Below are 13,965 nucleotides of genomic sequence, written 5' to 3' on the forward strand. Positions count from 1 at the left end.
TCATGTGACATACCAGATACTTAGCCTTCCCCACCACAGTAGAACCTCTGCTTCTTTCCCCCTCTTCCCCCTTGAAATCACTGAAAGCCAGGCAATGTACAGGGCTCCCACTCAGAGTGAGTTGCTTGGGTCTCTCTTCTAGACAGTGCTCTAAGGAACAGTCTTTCCCTCATGCTTCCTAGCACCACCCTTCCCTGCCACACCCCCTGCAACACCTTACCCAGAGTTAGCCACAAAAAATAACTGTTCCAGGGTGGGCAGAGTATGATGCCAGGTGATGAATTAATGAGAAACCTCCCTTTACCTGGTGGGTAATTTTTTTCTAATTAAGTTAATTGGATTTTTTATATTATAAAAGGAGTGCATGCTCATCATTAAACATTTATAAAATATAAAAAAAGAACAGAAGTGGAGGGGAAAAAAATAAAGCCTACAGGTGGGTAATTACAGCCCCAGAATTATTAGTCATTTTGACGGGGCATCTGGTAATCCATAAATTAGGTTTTTAGAGTCAACTCCAGTTCCACTTTCTAGTTCAACTACTTGTGTCTTCCATAAGTTGATGCTGCAGTTATTTATCACAGTTTTCTTAGAGAAGGCAAAATCCTTTTTGTCTGAACTTCAGACCCACTTGAAATTTTAATGCAAAACTGTATTCCTCAGAGTTACTGGAGACACAAGCTCCTGGTGTCCTTCCATTTCAGCCCCAGGGTTTCTGTCCCTCCAGAACTTCTCCAAGCTAGCTCTCTCGTCATCAGCTCTCATGGGAGGAGTAGAATTCTTGTTTTTTTCCCCTACAATAGAACTTTAAAAAATTTCTCTGAAATACGCTGTGTTTATAGAGTTGCATATTGGAGTTCCTAGCAATTAATCTCTTTATTTCTCTCATGGCAAAGCATGTCTCTGCAAAAGAATGAAAGCAGAATACTGAAGCAAATATCAGGCGGGATTTTGGCTCATGTACAAAAGTCAAATATCCATCGACCTCAGCTACCTGCAACTCAGCAAGGAAGCCACAGATGATCAGCAAAATTCCTAAGCAGCAGAAGCAGCAGCATGAAAATCAAGATTCCAACAGCCATGTACTCTCTCACTTTGTCACTCTTCTTTGAACCCCATTCAAAAAAAAATACGGGGTCTCAGTTCTCTCAGATCTAAGGAACAGATTGTAATGTGACAATGGATTATGGTGGGAGGGATGAAGGAAATAGAAAACTTTCAAAGATGGATACAGGAATTCAAAACATGTATGTGAGCCAGGTACGGTGGCTCATGTCTTGTAATCTCAGCACTTTGGGAGGCCAAGGTGGGAGGATTAGAGTTTGAGACCAGGAGTTTAACACTAGCCTGAGCAACATGGCAAAACCCCATCTCTACAAAACATACATAAATTAGCCAGATGTGGTGATGCATGCCTGCAGTCCCAGCTACTCAGGAGGCTGAGGTGGGAGGATTGCCCGAACCAGGGAGATGGAGGTTGCGGCAAGCCAAGATGGCACCACTGCACTCCAGCCTGGGCCTGACCCTGTTTCAAAACAACAACAAAAAAAACAGGTGGTTCAGCTGGGTGATCCTGGCTCAAGGTCTCTCATGAGGTTGAAGTCAAGATGTCATCTGAAGGACAATATGCTAAGTGAAATAAACCAATCACAAGCAGACAAATACTATCTGATTCCACTTACATGAGCTACCAAGAGCAGTCAAAACTATAGAGACAGAAAGCAGAATGCTGGTTGCCAAGGACGGAGGGAAAGGGAGAATGGGGAGTTATTGTTCAATGGGAGTAGAGTTTCAGTGTTATAAGAAGAGAGGGGTCCTGGCGATGAATGGCGATGATGGCTGCACAACATTATGAAAGTATCCAATACCGCTAAAACATATACTGTAAAATGGTCAGCACGGCACATTTTATGTTATGTGTACTTTACCACAATTTTTAAAATGGGAAAAAGAAAGAGATGTCATCTGAAAGCTTGACTGAAAGATCAACTTCCCAGATGGTTCACTGACGTGGCTATTCACCATCAATGAAGACCTCAGTTTCTCTCTGGCTATTGACGGGAGGCTCCAGTTCCAGGTGGGCTTTCCCTAGGCTGCTTGAATGTCCTCATGACATGGCAGCTGGCTTTCCTTAGAGCAAGAGAACTAAGAGGGAGAGAGCCAGGAAGGGGCTCTTTTGCCCCTTGGATTTAATCTCCAACTTCCTGCACCATTGCTACCCCCATTTCTACTTGTGAGAAGCGAACCACTAAGTCCAGCCCGTTCTCAAGGGAAAGAGATTAGGTTAGGCTCCACTCTTTGAAGAGAGGAGCATCGAAACACCTGTTTGTTCATTTGTTTGTTTTTCAGACAGAGTCTCGCTCTGTTACCCAGGCTGGAGTGCAGTGGTGTGCTCTCAGCTCACCGCAACCTCTGTCTCCTGGGTTCAGGTGATTCTCCTGCCTCAGCCTCCTGAGTAGCTAGGATTGCAGGCACGCGCCACTACACCTGGCTAACTTTTGTATTTTTAGTAGCGATGGGGTTTCACCAGGTTGATCAGGCTGGTCTCGAATTCTGGACCTTGTGATCTGCCTGCTTCAGCCCCCCAAAGTGCTGGGATTATAGGTGTGAGCCACCACACCCGGCCTTGTGGACATATTTTTAAAATCTCCCATACAATTTTTCCCAATACAGAAGTCAGAGTGATCATTTATGTCAACTCTCTGCTCAGAAGTTTCTCATCTGAGGCAAGTATTAATAAAAGCCAAATTCATACCATGGGCCTCAGAGTCCTGCATGCCCTAGTGCTTCTGTAACCTCTCTGACCTTACCTCCTACCCTCTCCGCTCCAGCCTCCTCACTGTTCCTACCTACTGCCACCTCCTCAGGACTTCTGCACTTGCTGGCCTCTGCCTGGAATGCAGATTCTCCCAGCTATCCAAATGGCTCATTATCTCATCTCCTGTAGGTTTTCACTCAAATGTCACCCTCTCAGTGAAGTCATCCCTGACCACTCCATAGTTAAAATGGAAACTCTCCCACCTTACTTGTTGATACGGTTTGGCTGTGTCTCCACCCAAATATCATCTTGAATTGTAGCTCCCATAATTCCCTTGTGTTGTGGGAGGGACCCAGTAGGAGAAAATTGAATCATGGGGGCGGTTTCCCCATACTGTTCTGTGGTAGTGAATAAATCTCATGAGATCCAATGTGTTTTCTTGTTTGTTTGTTTCTTCTTGAGACAGAGTCTTGCTCTGTCACCCAGGCTGGAGTGCAATGGCACCATCTTGGCTCACTGCAACCGCCACCTTCTGAGATCAAGCGATTCTCCTGCCTCAGCCTCTCAAGTAGCTGGGATCACAGGCATGCACCCCCACGCCTGGTTAATTTTTGTATTTTTAGTAGAGATGGGGTTTCACCATGTTGGCCAGGTTGGTCTTGAACTCCTAACCTCAGGAGATCCACCCACCTTGGCCTCCCAAAGTGCTGGGATTACAGGCATGAGCCACCGCACCCAGCCAATCTGATGGTTTTATAAGGAGAAACCTCTATTGCTTGTCTCATTCTCTTCTCTTGTCTGCCACTGTGTGAACCATGCCTTTTACCTTCTGCTGTAATTGTTAGACCTCCCCAGCCACGTGGAACTGTGAGTCCATTAACTCTTTTTCCTTATAAATTACATAGTCTTGAGTATGTCTTCATCAGTGGTGTGAAAACGGACTAATACTCCTGCCCCTGCTTTCTTTTCCTTCATAGCACTAATCCTGTCTGTCATCCTATATATTTTACCTAGTTCTTCTCTTCTGGGTCTGTTTCTCCCTCCTAGCACAAAGCTCCATATGAGTAAACGTACCTGTTTCGTTTACTACTCTAAACCCTGTGTCCAGAACAGGGTCTGGTGCACAAGGGGGACTCAGTAAATATCTCCTGAATGTTGGTAGCCAGAGGTAGAAAACACCTGAGGAACATTGCTTCCAAAACGAGAGTCCACTTTGGTCCTCAGAAGTTTATCTCAGTGGGATAACCAATAAGAACTAAGAGCTGATCCTCTAATTTGAACTGGGTAACCATATTCTCATGGGCAAGAAGCACCTGTCTGCCATCGCTACATCTTCTGCCAGGGCAAGTTGGATCAAGTGATGCACTGATAATGCAGAAAGCAAAAAATATATGCCAACTAAGGTTGGGGGGTGCCCAGGTTGAATTCAGTAAGATTGGCAATGAACCACATGGTAATAAGGACATCTGCCTTGTGGAGTGAAGCAGAATGAGTCCATGTGAGTTTTATTCAGGCTGTTGGCAAATTTAATGTCTCTCTCATTCTTGCCATGTTGAATGCAGGCTACAGAACCAGCTTCTGCAATGAGATTTGCCCTCCAGCTCCCCTCCAGGGTTTAATCCCTGGTCTTCACTGCACAGCTTCACAAGTCAGTTGATGAAAATGCCGAGACTGCAAAATGAAGAATAATCTGCAGGGCACTGATGCTAATAAAAAACAACTGAGGCCAGGTGCCAGGCACGGTGGCTCATGCCTGAAATCCCAGCACTTTGGGAGGCCGAGGCGGGCAGATCATCTGAGGTCGGGGGTTCAAGACTAGCCTGACCAACATAGAGAAACCCCATCTCTACTAAAAATACAAAATTAGCTAGACATGGTGGCGCATGCCTGTAATCCCAGCTACATGGGAGGCTGAGGCAGGAGAATCTCTTGAACCCAGGAGGTGAAGATTGTGGTGAGCCAAGATTGAGCCATTGCACTCCAGCCTGGGCAACAAGAGTGAAACTCCATCTCAAGATTAATTAGTTAGTTTTAAGTTATTGATACCAACTAAAGTAGAGCCTAATGATTGTTGTGAGGATTCAGTGAAATGCCGTGTTGTAAAAGGCCTGGAACAGAGTCAGCCCTCAACAAATGTGACTTCACTTTCTTCCCCCTACAATGCCTGTGCTCCTCTGCAGTGTTCTAGGGTGGACAACAGGCCTGCATTGCCTGGAACTGAGGAGTTTCCTGGGACAAGGGACTCTCAGTGCTAAAACCAGAACAGTCTGGGCAAACCAGCATGGGTGCTAGTGCCACTCCACTTCACTTCCTGTTAAAGCTCAGAAAAGACAACTGCCAACATTTTTTCTTTTTTTTCTGATTGAGATTCATTGAAAGAACCAGAATCTTTCCTTGTTTCACCAAAACCTAAACAAGACAGCCTGGACCAAGAATTCTTAATCTTTTGGAGGCCAGTGATCTCCTTCAGAGACTCAATAAAGCAATAATAGTCAGAGCTGATATTTATTGAGTTGTGTGTGTCAGGCACTCTTCTAAATTAAAGGAGATTAAGTTAGTAAAAACCCAGTGAAGCAGGTACTATTCTTGTACCCATCTTACAGATGAGAAAAACGAGGCATGGAGAAAGTGACAGACACAGTGGAGGAGTCGGGATTCAGGCTCAGTCTGGCCCTAGAGACCATCCCCCGACCCACAGCAGCCTGCCTTTCTTTACATAGCCTTTCCAGAAATAAACACACCAACGCAGGCACAAAATTGGCACATAGTTTCAGAGGACCGAGAGACCCTTTAATGGGTCCTGGATTAGGAATCCATGATGTATCTTTTATGGAAAGTTCTCCCTCAAAAAAGAATAAAATAGCCAACATGGTGGCTCAGACCTGTAATCCTAGCACTTTGGGAGGTCGAGGTGGGCAGATCCCTTGAGACCAGGAGTTCGAGACTAGCCTAGACAACATGGTGAAACCCCATCTCTACTAAAAATACAAAAATTAGCTGGGCGTGATGGCAGGTGCCTGTAATCCCAGCTACTCGGGAGGCTGAGGTAAGAGAATCGCTTGAACCCGGGAGGCAGAGGTTGCAGTGAGCTGAGATCGCACCACTGCACTCCAACCTGGGTGATAGAGTGAGACTCCATCTCAAATAATAATAATAAATATTGTTGCCTGCATCATATTTGCTCAAGCCTCTCTGAAAAGGGGATGGATTTTTAAAAAAACAAATGCAGCGACTGTGGGTTTTTTTGAAGAGCAGTTTATTGAAAAGCAGTTTATTGGCTGGGCATGGTGGCTCACGCCTGTAATCCCAGCACTTTGGGAGGCCGAGGCGGGAGGATCATGAGGTCAGGAGATCGAGACCATCCTGGCCAACATGGTGAAACCCCGTCTCTACTAAAAATACAAAAATTAGCTGAGTGTGGTGGTGCACGCCTGTAGTCCCAGCTACTTGGGAGGCTGAGGCAAGAGAATTGCTTGAACCCGGGAGGCAGAGGTTGCAGTGAGCTGAGATTGTGCCACTGCACTCCAGCCTGGCGCCTGGTGACAGAGAGAGACTCTGTCTCAAAAAACAGAAAAAAGAAAGAAAGAAAGAAAAGCAGTTTATTGTTGCAATGTTCAACAACGTAATTTTGTTCCTGAAACGTACAAATTTAACTAGAATGGTGAACTAGATGTCTGTAGTTAAAGAGAGGAGATACTTTCATAGAAAGTTATTTCATTTGTATATTTTTCATTCCACCTCTAGAAAACAAACAACAAAGATTGATAGCAACATTTATTTTTAAAAGCAACTTCTGGGACCTTTTCTGGGGTTGTTGTAAATTGGCCCCAAATACCTGCACCTGCCTACTGTTTCAGTGAGCTTGCTGCGTGACCAGATACAAATTACTTAACACTTCTAAGCCTCAGTTCTTCCTAACAGATTTAATTGGTCTGGATTTACTCTGAGGTTTCTTTCAAATCTAAAATTCTATAATTATCTGACTCCGTGTGAAGAACCATAACCCTGAGACACGAGTTTATTAAATCAGAAAAAAAGGCCTCTATTATGCCCACCAGGATACTTCCTACAGTCAAAAATTTCTTTGAACTAGTACATTTAAAAGATTGCAGTACTAAAATTATTAAATATACTTTTAAATGGATTTAAATATGTTAGTATTTTTATTTTTTAATTTTTATTTATTTATTTATTTATTAGACAGAGTGAGACTCTGGAGTGCAGTGGTGCGATCTCAGCTCACTACAACCTCCGCCTCCCAGGTTCAACTGATTCTTCTGCCTCAGCCTCCCAAGTGGCTGGGATTACAGGCATGAGCCACCACAAAGGCGTTAGTGTTTTTAATAGGTCCATAATATACGTTTGCTGTATTATTTTAGAACATTCAATATTGACTTCTAAGGCAAAACAGATAAAGTGAATGAAACTCTTAAGTGTTTCATGTAGTAAGCAAGTAGCTTGGAAGACAAACAGAATTCATGAGCCATGTTATCTATAGACGATAAGTTAGTAGCCTGTAGAGCAGATAGAAAGGAAGCATGGAATTTATGATAAGGTGGATGGAACAAGCAAGCATGATATTTACAGGTAGAAAAGGACAGAAGGAGCAAGTCATTAGGAAGGACCACGCCACCTCCAGGCCGATAACTACGTTATCTGTAAATCAGTTACTCATTGAGATGTTTCATTCTGGCTCCGCATTTGCTCTGTTCCAGAGATGCAGGTAAAACCCAGAGCTTCTCAGCAGTCTGACTGGAGAGCAATGCCTGTAGCTGGGTGCATCTGTTCCCTGCCTCTCTTCAGAAGAAGCAGTTTCAGTGTTTGTGTTGGCTTCAGGAACCTTCTGAGGGCTAAACTCCCTTATTCAACCTCAGCTGTGGTCCCTGTAACCACACCAATAGTGGAGAAAGCTGACATAGAGATGAGAGAAAGAGACAGAGGGAGGGGAAGGTAATGGATGGAGGAGGTCAGAATAGATGAGCACCGCTGAACACAACACTCAAGTGTGGTCCTTCCACCTCGTTTGTATCTTATCCAAAATATGTAAACTTGCCTATCTTTTTCTCTGTGTGTTTTAAATGAACTCAATCAATCGTGTGGACTTGAGCACCCAGCTACGAAGCTTTGTGTTTCACAACCTCTGTGATAGTTTGTCTAGCAGCAGACTTGAAAGTTACCATTGCATTAAAATAATTTCCCACATGACGATATTCTGCCTGATAGCCATACCTGTTTCATTCTCACACTGGGCAAGAGCAGATCCTGGGAGGGCCCGGCTCTGTGCTAGTAAAATGACAACAGGGGACTGTGCTGTTGATTTTCCAAGAAGTACCCTCTGCCTGAAGAAGACTAAAATATGTCTAAAAATGGGGAAAGATAACAGTAAGAGCTCTGAGGCAGGTGAGAAGAAATACAATCAAAATTGAAGTACCAGTCTCTAACTCACTGTCCTTCCCAGTCCCCATCCTTAGGGCTTCAATTGTGCCAGGATGGATATTGCTTTAAGAGACTGCCATTCAGTGTCTGGAAGTTGTCTCCTATGCTGCACTATGCTGTACTGAGCTCACCGTACTAAGAGCTCTGAGACCACTCAGTTCACATTTGGGAAGATGACTTGGTTATACAAAAAATTTAATAGAAAAAGAAATAATTCTGACATCAATTTTCTGTTTGGACTTGATGAGGCTGTGTCTTTCCTTCCTTCCTTTATTATCCTTACACAAGCAAGGAGCCCTTGGTAAGCTCAGAGGGATGTTGTCTGCCTGCATAGAACTAAAAATAGACTTCCCGATGACTTCCAGCCAGCCTTGTCTCTCCCTCTAAGAGCCTTTTCTGCAAACAAAAGCAAAACTCCTTAATACATCAGCATCACGCCTGCCTCCTACCAGCTGGACCATGCCACAGAGATTGGTCTCAGTAAGCCTACAGAGACATGGAGACTACAGAGAAACTCATTCCCAAAATGCAGCAACAGCATCTACCTTTTGTGCGGAGGCTTCAGAATGTAGCGGGTGCTAAGTAGAATGACCCAAGGAGGTGGCTGGGGAGTTGGGGACTGGGAAGACCCGTGGGTTGGCAGTGAGGAAAGGGTAAGAGAATTACATATAGCCCTGATACTTGAAGCATTCCAGTTATGAAGATTAAGGCCATGTCTACTCACTTATCTCATGCCTCCACCTCCTCCTGGACCAATTAGTCTAGAGCAGTGGTTTCCAATGGAACTTTCTGCAATGGTGGAAATGAGCTAGATCTGCACTGTCCAATACATTAGTCACCAGTCATGTGTCATTGCTGAACAGTTCGAATGTGGCTAGTGCAACTGAATTTTGAATTTTATTTAATTTTAATTAGCTCAAATTTAAGCACCCACATATGGCTAGTGCAGATCTAGAGCACAAGATGGTCTTTGGAGTCAGATAAACCTGAATTTGAATCCTGGGCTTTGTTATGCACTAGCTGTGTGACCTGGGACAAGTCACTCAATTTCTAGAAGCCTCAGTTTCCCCATATATAAAATCAAACTTACAACACCTCCTTCAACAGATTGTTGTGAGGATTAAATAAACTAATACATGGAAAGCACTTGGCATTTTGCTGCTCAATACACACAGCTTCCTACCAATCAAACTTGAATTAAATATTGAAACATTTGGCAATGTCTGGAAACACCCTGAGTTGCTTCAAATGGGCAGGTGCTTCTGGTACCAAGTAGGTAGGGATCAAGGATTTTGCTAAACATCCTACAATGCGCATGACTACTCCCTCACTCTGACCCCAAACAGTGAATTATCTACCCCAAATGTCAGCAGTGCCTAGGTTAAGAAACTTTGGGGCAGTGGCAGAGAAAGAAAAAAAAAAAGAAACTTTGATGTAGACACACCCTAAGAATGAGACTATGAGATACAGAGCCATTTAAAGATCTCACCTCATCATTCCCTTGAGCCTTCCTCCCATTCCCCAAGAATCTCTTTCCACCTTTTACCAACCATCTTCCAAACTTCTACCTGTATTGAAAACCCCAAACGTGGTAAATTTTCTAAAGAATATATAGACAGCCATATTTATAGAGGCAAAATTCACTTGGGCAAAAACAAAGTCAAGAATTGCCCCTACCTCCATATTTGATGATCTCTCTGCCTGGAGCACTCCTCCCCCTGATGTTTTCATGGATTGTTTCTTCATTTCCATAATACTTACGAACTTTATCTCTTCAAATGTCATTTCCCAAAGAGGCCTTTCTTAGTCATCCTCTCAAAAATAGCACCCTACTCCCATCCTGCCATTGTCTACCCTCATTCTGCCATTGGAACACCTGACATCACACTCCATGCTGATTTGCTTAGAAGGAAAGATCCTCATCCAGGCGCAGTGGTTCACGACTATAATCCCAACACTTTGGGAGGCCAAGGCAGGCGGATCAGGAGGTCAGGAGTTCGAGACTAGTCTGGCCAATATGGTGAAACCCCATCTCTACTGAAAAATTCAAAAATTAGCCAGGTGTGGTGGCACATGTCTGCAGTTCAAACTACTCGGGAGACTGAGGCACAAGAATTGCCTGAACCCAGGAAGTGGAGGTTGCAGTGAGCTGAGATCATGCCACTACATTCCAGCCTAGGCAACAGAGTGAGACTTCATCACCCCTCCCCAAAAAAAGAATGGAAGATCCTCAGAGTGTGGATTTTGTCTTCTCCAGTGTATCCCCAGGGCCCAGCACTGTGCCTAGCACATAGTCAAAGTCCAGGAAATAATTGTCAAATGAGTAAAAAAATATATATTTCTAGCCCAGGTCTAATGGTTCCCATATTTCAGGTAGTATTCAGTGCAATAATTTCTTCAAGTGTAAAAAAATACGTTTAAGTCACTTGAAGTTCTCAATAATAGGAACTGATCTTGACAGAGAGTAGCATGGAGCATGTACCTGAATTTGAGGAAAATGAGCAAATAACAAAAAACCATGCCTACTGTGGCAAAATGGGACTTTTCCTCTTGTTCCTTTTGTTTTGTTTTGAAGTACAAAGTGTTCTCTTATATTTATTTCTTCTAACAACCCAATTTTACAGAACTACACAAAAAAGTTTAGACAATTTTATTAAAATTGGTTTTTAAATAATGCAATGTACTTTTTAAACTAATCATTTTATAGTCTGCTTCCACTGTTGGGAGAAACACTGCCAAATAAATGGGATCTCCTCCCAGTAGGGAATTGCTCACTGGAGAGAGAAACCATGTTATTCCCTTTGGGCTCCCATGGGTAGCCCAGGGACTGGCCTACAGCAGGAGTTTGGCCAGCACCTGGTTCTCCCCTTCCTACTACACTTTCCCCTTCACCTGTGAAACAAGCAGCCCAGTCCCAGGAGACCTTCTTCCAGGGCACATGGTCCCTGAGAAATAATTTGCTGAGACACCGTAAAGCTTGGTCCTGGGCTCCACTTTGCACCACCGTCCCATCCATCTGGAAACCAGGGCTGTTGTCACCTGCCCCTTACATCCTTGGCTCTCCCAGAGGCTTGGTTCAGATGGGCCTGCCTCTTGCCTGGACCATGCCTTCTGTTATGTATGTCACTGCTGCTGTCATTTCCTGCCAATGAGGCATGATTTATACTTTCCTCGAGGCCTCGTTTGACATTTTTTCTGCCCTACCTGGTTCCGCCATGATCTCCCAACAGCACTGGCTGAGGGAAAGGTGACTAAAATCCAACCTCTCTTTTTACTTCCAAGGCAAAGTTCAGTCTATATGCAAAGCTCTCTCTGTAAGACTCTTGGTTTTCGTACCATTCTATATTCCCAGTGTGAACTTCTTTTGCTAGAGATTACATCGACTTCATAGTTCTCGGTTTACCCTGGATAGCCTCAATGTCATTTCAAGGTCACTTAGTTGGTCACAATTATTGGACTGATTGCTTAGTTTTCTACTTACACAAAGTAGAAATCCCTACTCTACCTAACTCTGAAGATAAGAGAATGTCTTTTTTCTACCTGGAAATTGTATTCATGTTAGTCTTTATATTGTTAAAGTGCTTTGTGTTTTTCAAAGCTGTTACTTACATGATCTCAATAATAAGACAGAAAAAGAGCGTGAGCTTTCCAAGAGCAAGAACCACATCTAGCTTATTCATTACAGAGTAGGTGCTTCAAGTATGTTTCCTAAATGGTGTATTTGGTGTGTTCCATTTGCATTTCCTTGGATTCATCCCGGATTAGAAGCCAGGAGACCTGATTTCTGATACTGGTTTGTTCATAGTCTGCCAACACTGGCCAGTAGAATTGGAAGGCTGGTCAACATACCACTTAAAATGTTCTAGTAGCCATACTTTTTAAAAACAAACAAAAAAATGCATTTTAATAATATATTTTACTTTATACCAACTATTATCATCGTGTCATCAATATAAAAATATTAATAAGATATTTACATCTTTTTCTTCACACAAGTCTTAGAAATTCAGGGTTTATTTTATAGTGACAGCACATCTCAATTTGGACTGGCCATATTTTTTAAAAAAATAGATTTCATTTTTTAGAATAATTTTCAATTCACAGCAAAATTGAGCAGAAGGTACAGAGAGTCCGCATATACCCCTCCACACACAGCACTACAGTGGTGCATTTGTTACCAATGATGAAGCCACACTGACACATAGTTATCACCCAAACTCCATAGTTTACATTATGGCTCACTCTTGGTATTGAACAGTCTATAGATTTTGACAGATGTGTGTTGATATTTATCCACCATAATAATCAGAGTAGTTCCACTGCTCTAAAAATCCTGCATTCCACCTCTTTATCCCTCTCTCCCCCATAATCCCTGGCAACAACTAATCTACTATCTCCAGAGTTTTGCTTTTTTCCTGAATGTCCTATATTGGAATCATATAGTAGTAATCTTTCCAGATTAACTTTTTTCCACTTAATAGTTTGAATTTAAGATTCCTCTACGTCTTTTCAATCTTCATAGCTCATTTATTTTTAGTGCTGAATAATATTCTACTATCTGAAGGCACCACAGTTCATTTATCCACCCACCTACTGAGGGATGCCTTGGTTGCTTCCCAGTTTTGACAATTATGAATAAAGCTGCTATAAACATTTACGTGCAGGTTTTTATGTGGACATAGTTTCAAGCTCATTTGGGATAATACCAAGGAACATAATTGCTAGATGGTATAGTCAGAGAAAGTTTAGTTTTGTGAGAACTATCCCAATGCCTTCCCCAGTGGCTGTTCCATTTTTTATTCCCATCAGCAATGAATGAGAGCTCCCGTTGCTCTGCCTCCTCACCAGCATCCGGTGTTGTCAGTGTTGGATTTTGGTGTGTTTCGTTTGCATCTCCCTGATAATCTATGATGGGGAGCACCTTTTCATGTATGTATTTGCCATCTGTATCAGCCCATTTTCACGCTGCTAAAAAAGACATACCCAAGGCTGGGCAATTTACAAAATAAAGAGGTTTATTGGACTTACAGTTCCACGTGGCTGGAGAGGCCTCACAATCATGGCAGAAGGTAAAAGCCACATCTCACATGGTGGCAGCAAGAGACAGAATGAGAGCCAAGCCAAACGGGTCCCCTTATCAAACCATCAGATCTTGTGAGACTTATTCACTACCATAAGAACAGTATAAGGGAAACCACCCCTGTGATTCCATTATCTCCCACTGGGTCCCTCCCACAACATGTGGGAATTATGGGAGTACAATTCAAGATGAGATTTGGTGGGGACACAGCCAAAGCAGATCACCATCTGTCTATCTTTGCTGGTGGGGGGCCTGTGAAGGTTTTCGACTCATTTTTTAATTGGGTTGTTTGTTTTTTCATTGTTGAGTTTTAAGGGTTCTTTGTATATTTTGGATAACAGGTTTTAAATCAGATATTTCTTTTGCAAGCATTTTCTTTCAGTTTGTGGCCTATATTCTCTCTCTCTCTCTTTTTTTTTTCTGTACTAGCCACATTTCAAGTACTTAGTAGCCACATGTTGTTGGTGGCTACTGTACTGAACAGTACAACTTTAGATGGATTAACCAGGTAATGAGAGGCAGTCATGTGACCTCTGTGCGAGGATATCCAAAAGGAAATACCTAGGCTGGGTGCACTGGCTCACACCTGTAATCCCAGCACTTTGAGATGCCAAGGCAGCAGGATCACTTGAGGCCTGGGCAACATAGCGAAACCTCATCGCTACCAAAAAAAAAAAAAAAAAAAAAAAAA

Source organism: Aotus nancymaae, unplaced genomic scaffold (assembly GCF_030222135.1).
Source record: "Aotus nancymaae isolate 86718 unplaced genomic scaffold, 86718_ANA_hifiasm-v0.15.2.pri h1tg000006l, whole genome shotgun sequence".
Classification (NCBI taxonomy): Eukaryota; Metazoa; Chordata; class Mammalia; order Primates; family Aotidae; genus Aotus; species Aotus nancymaae.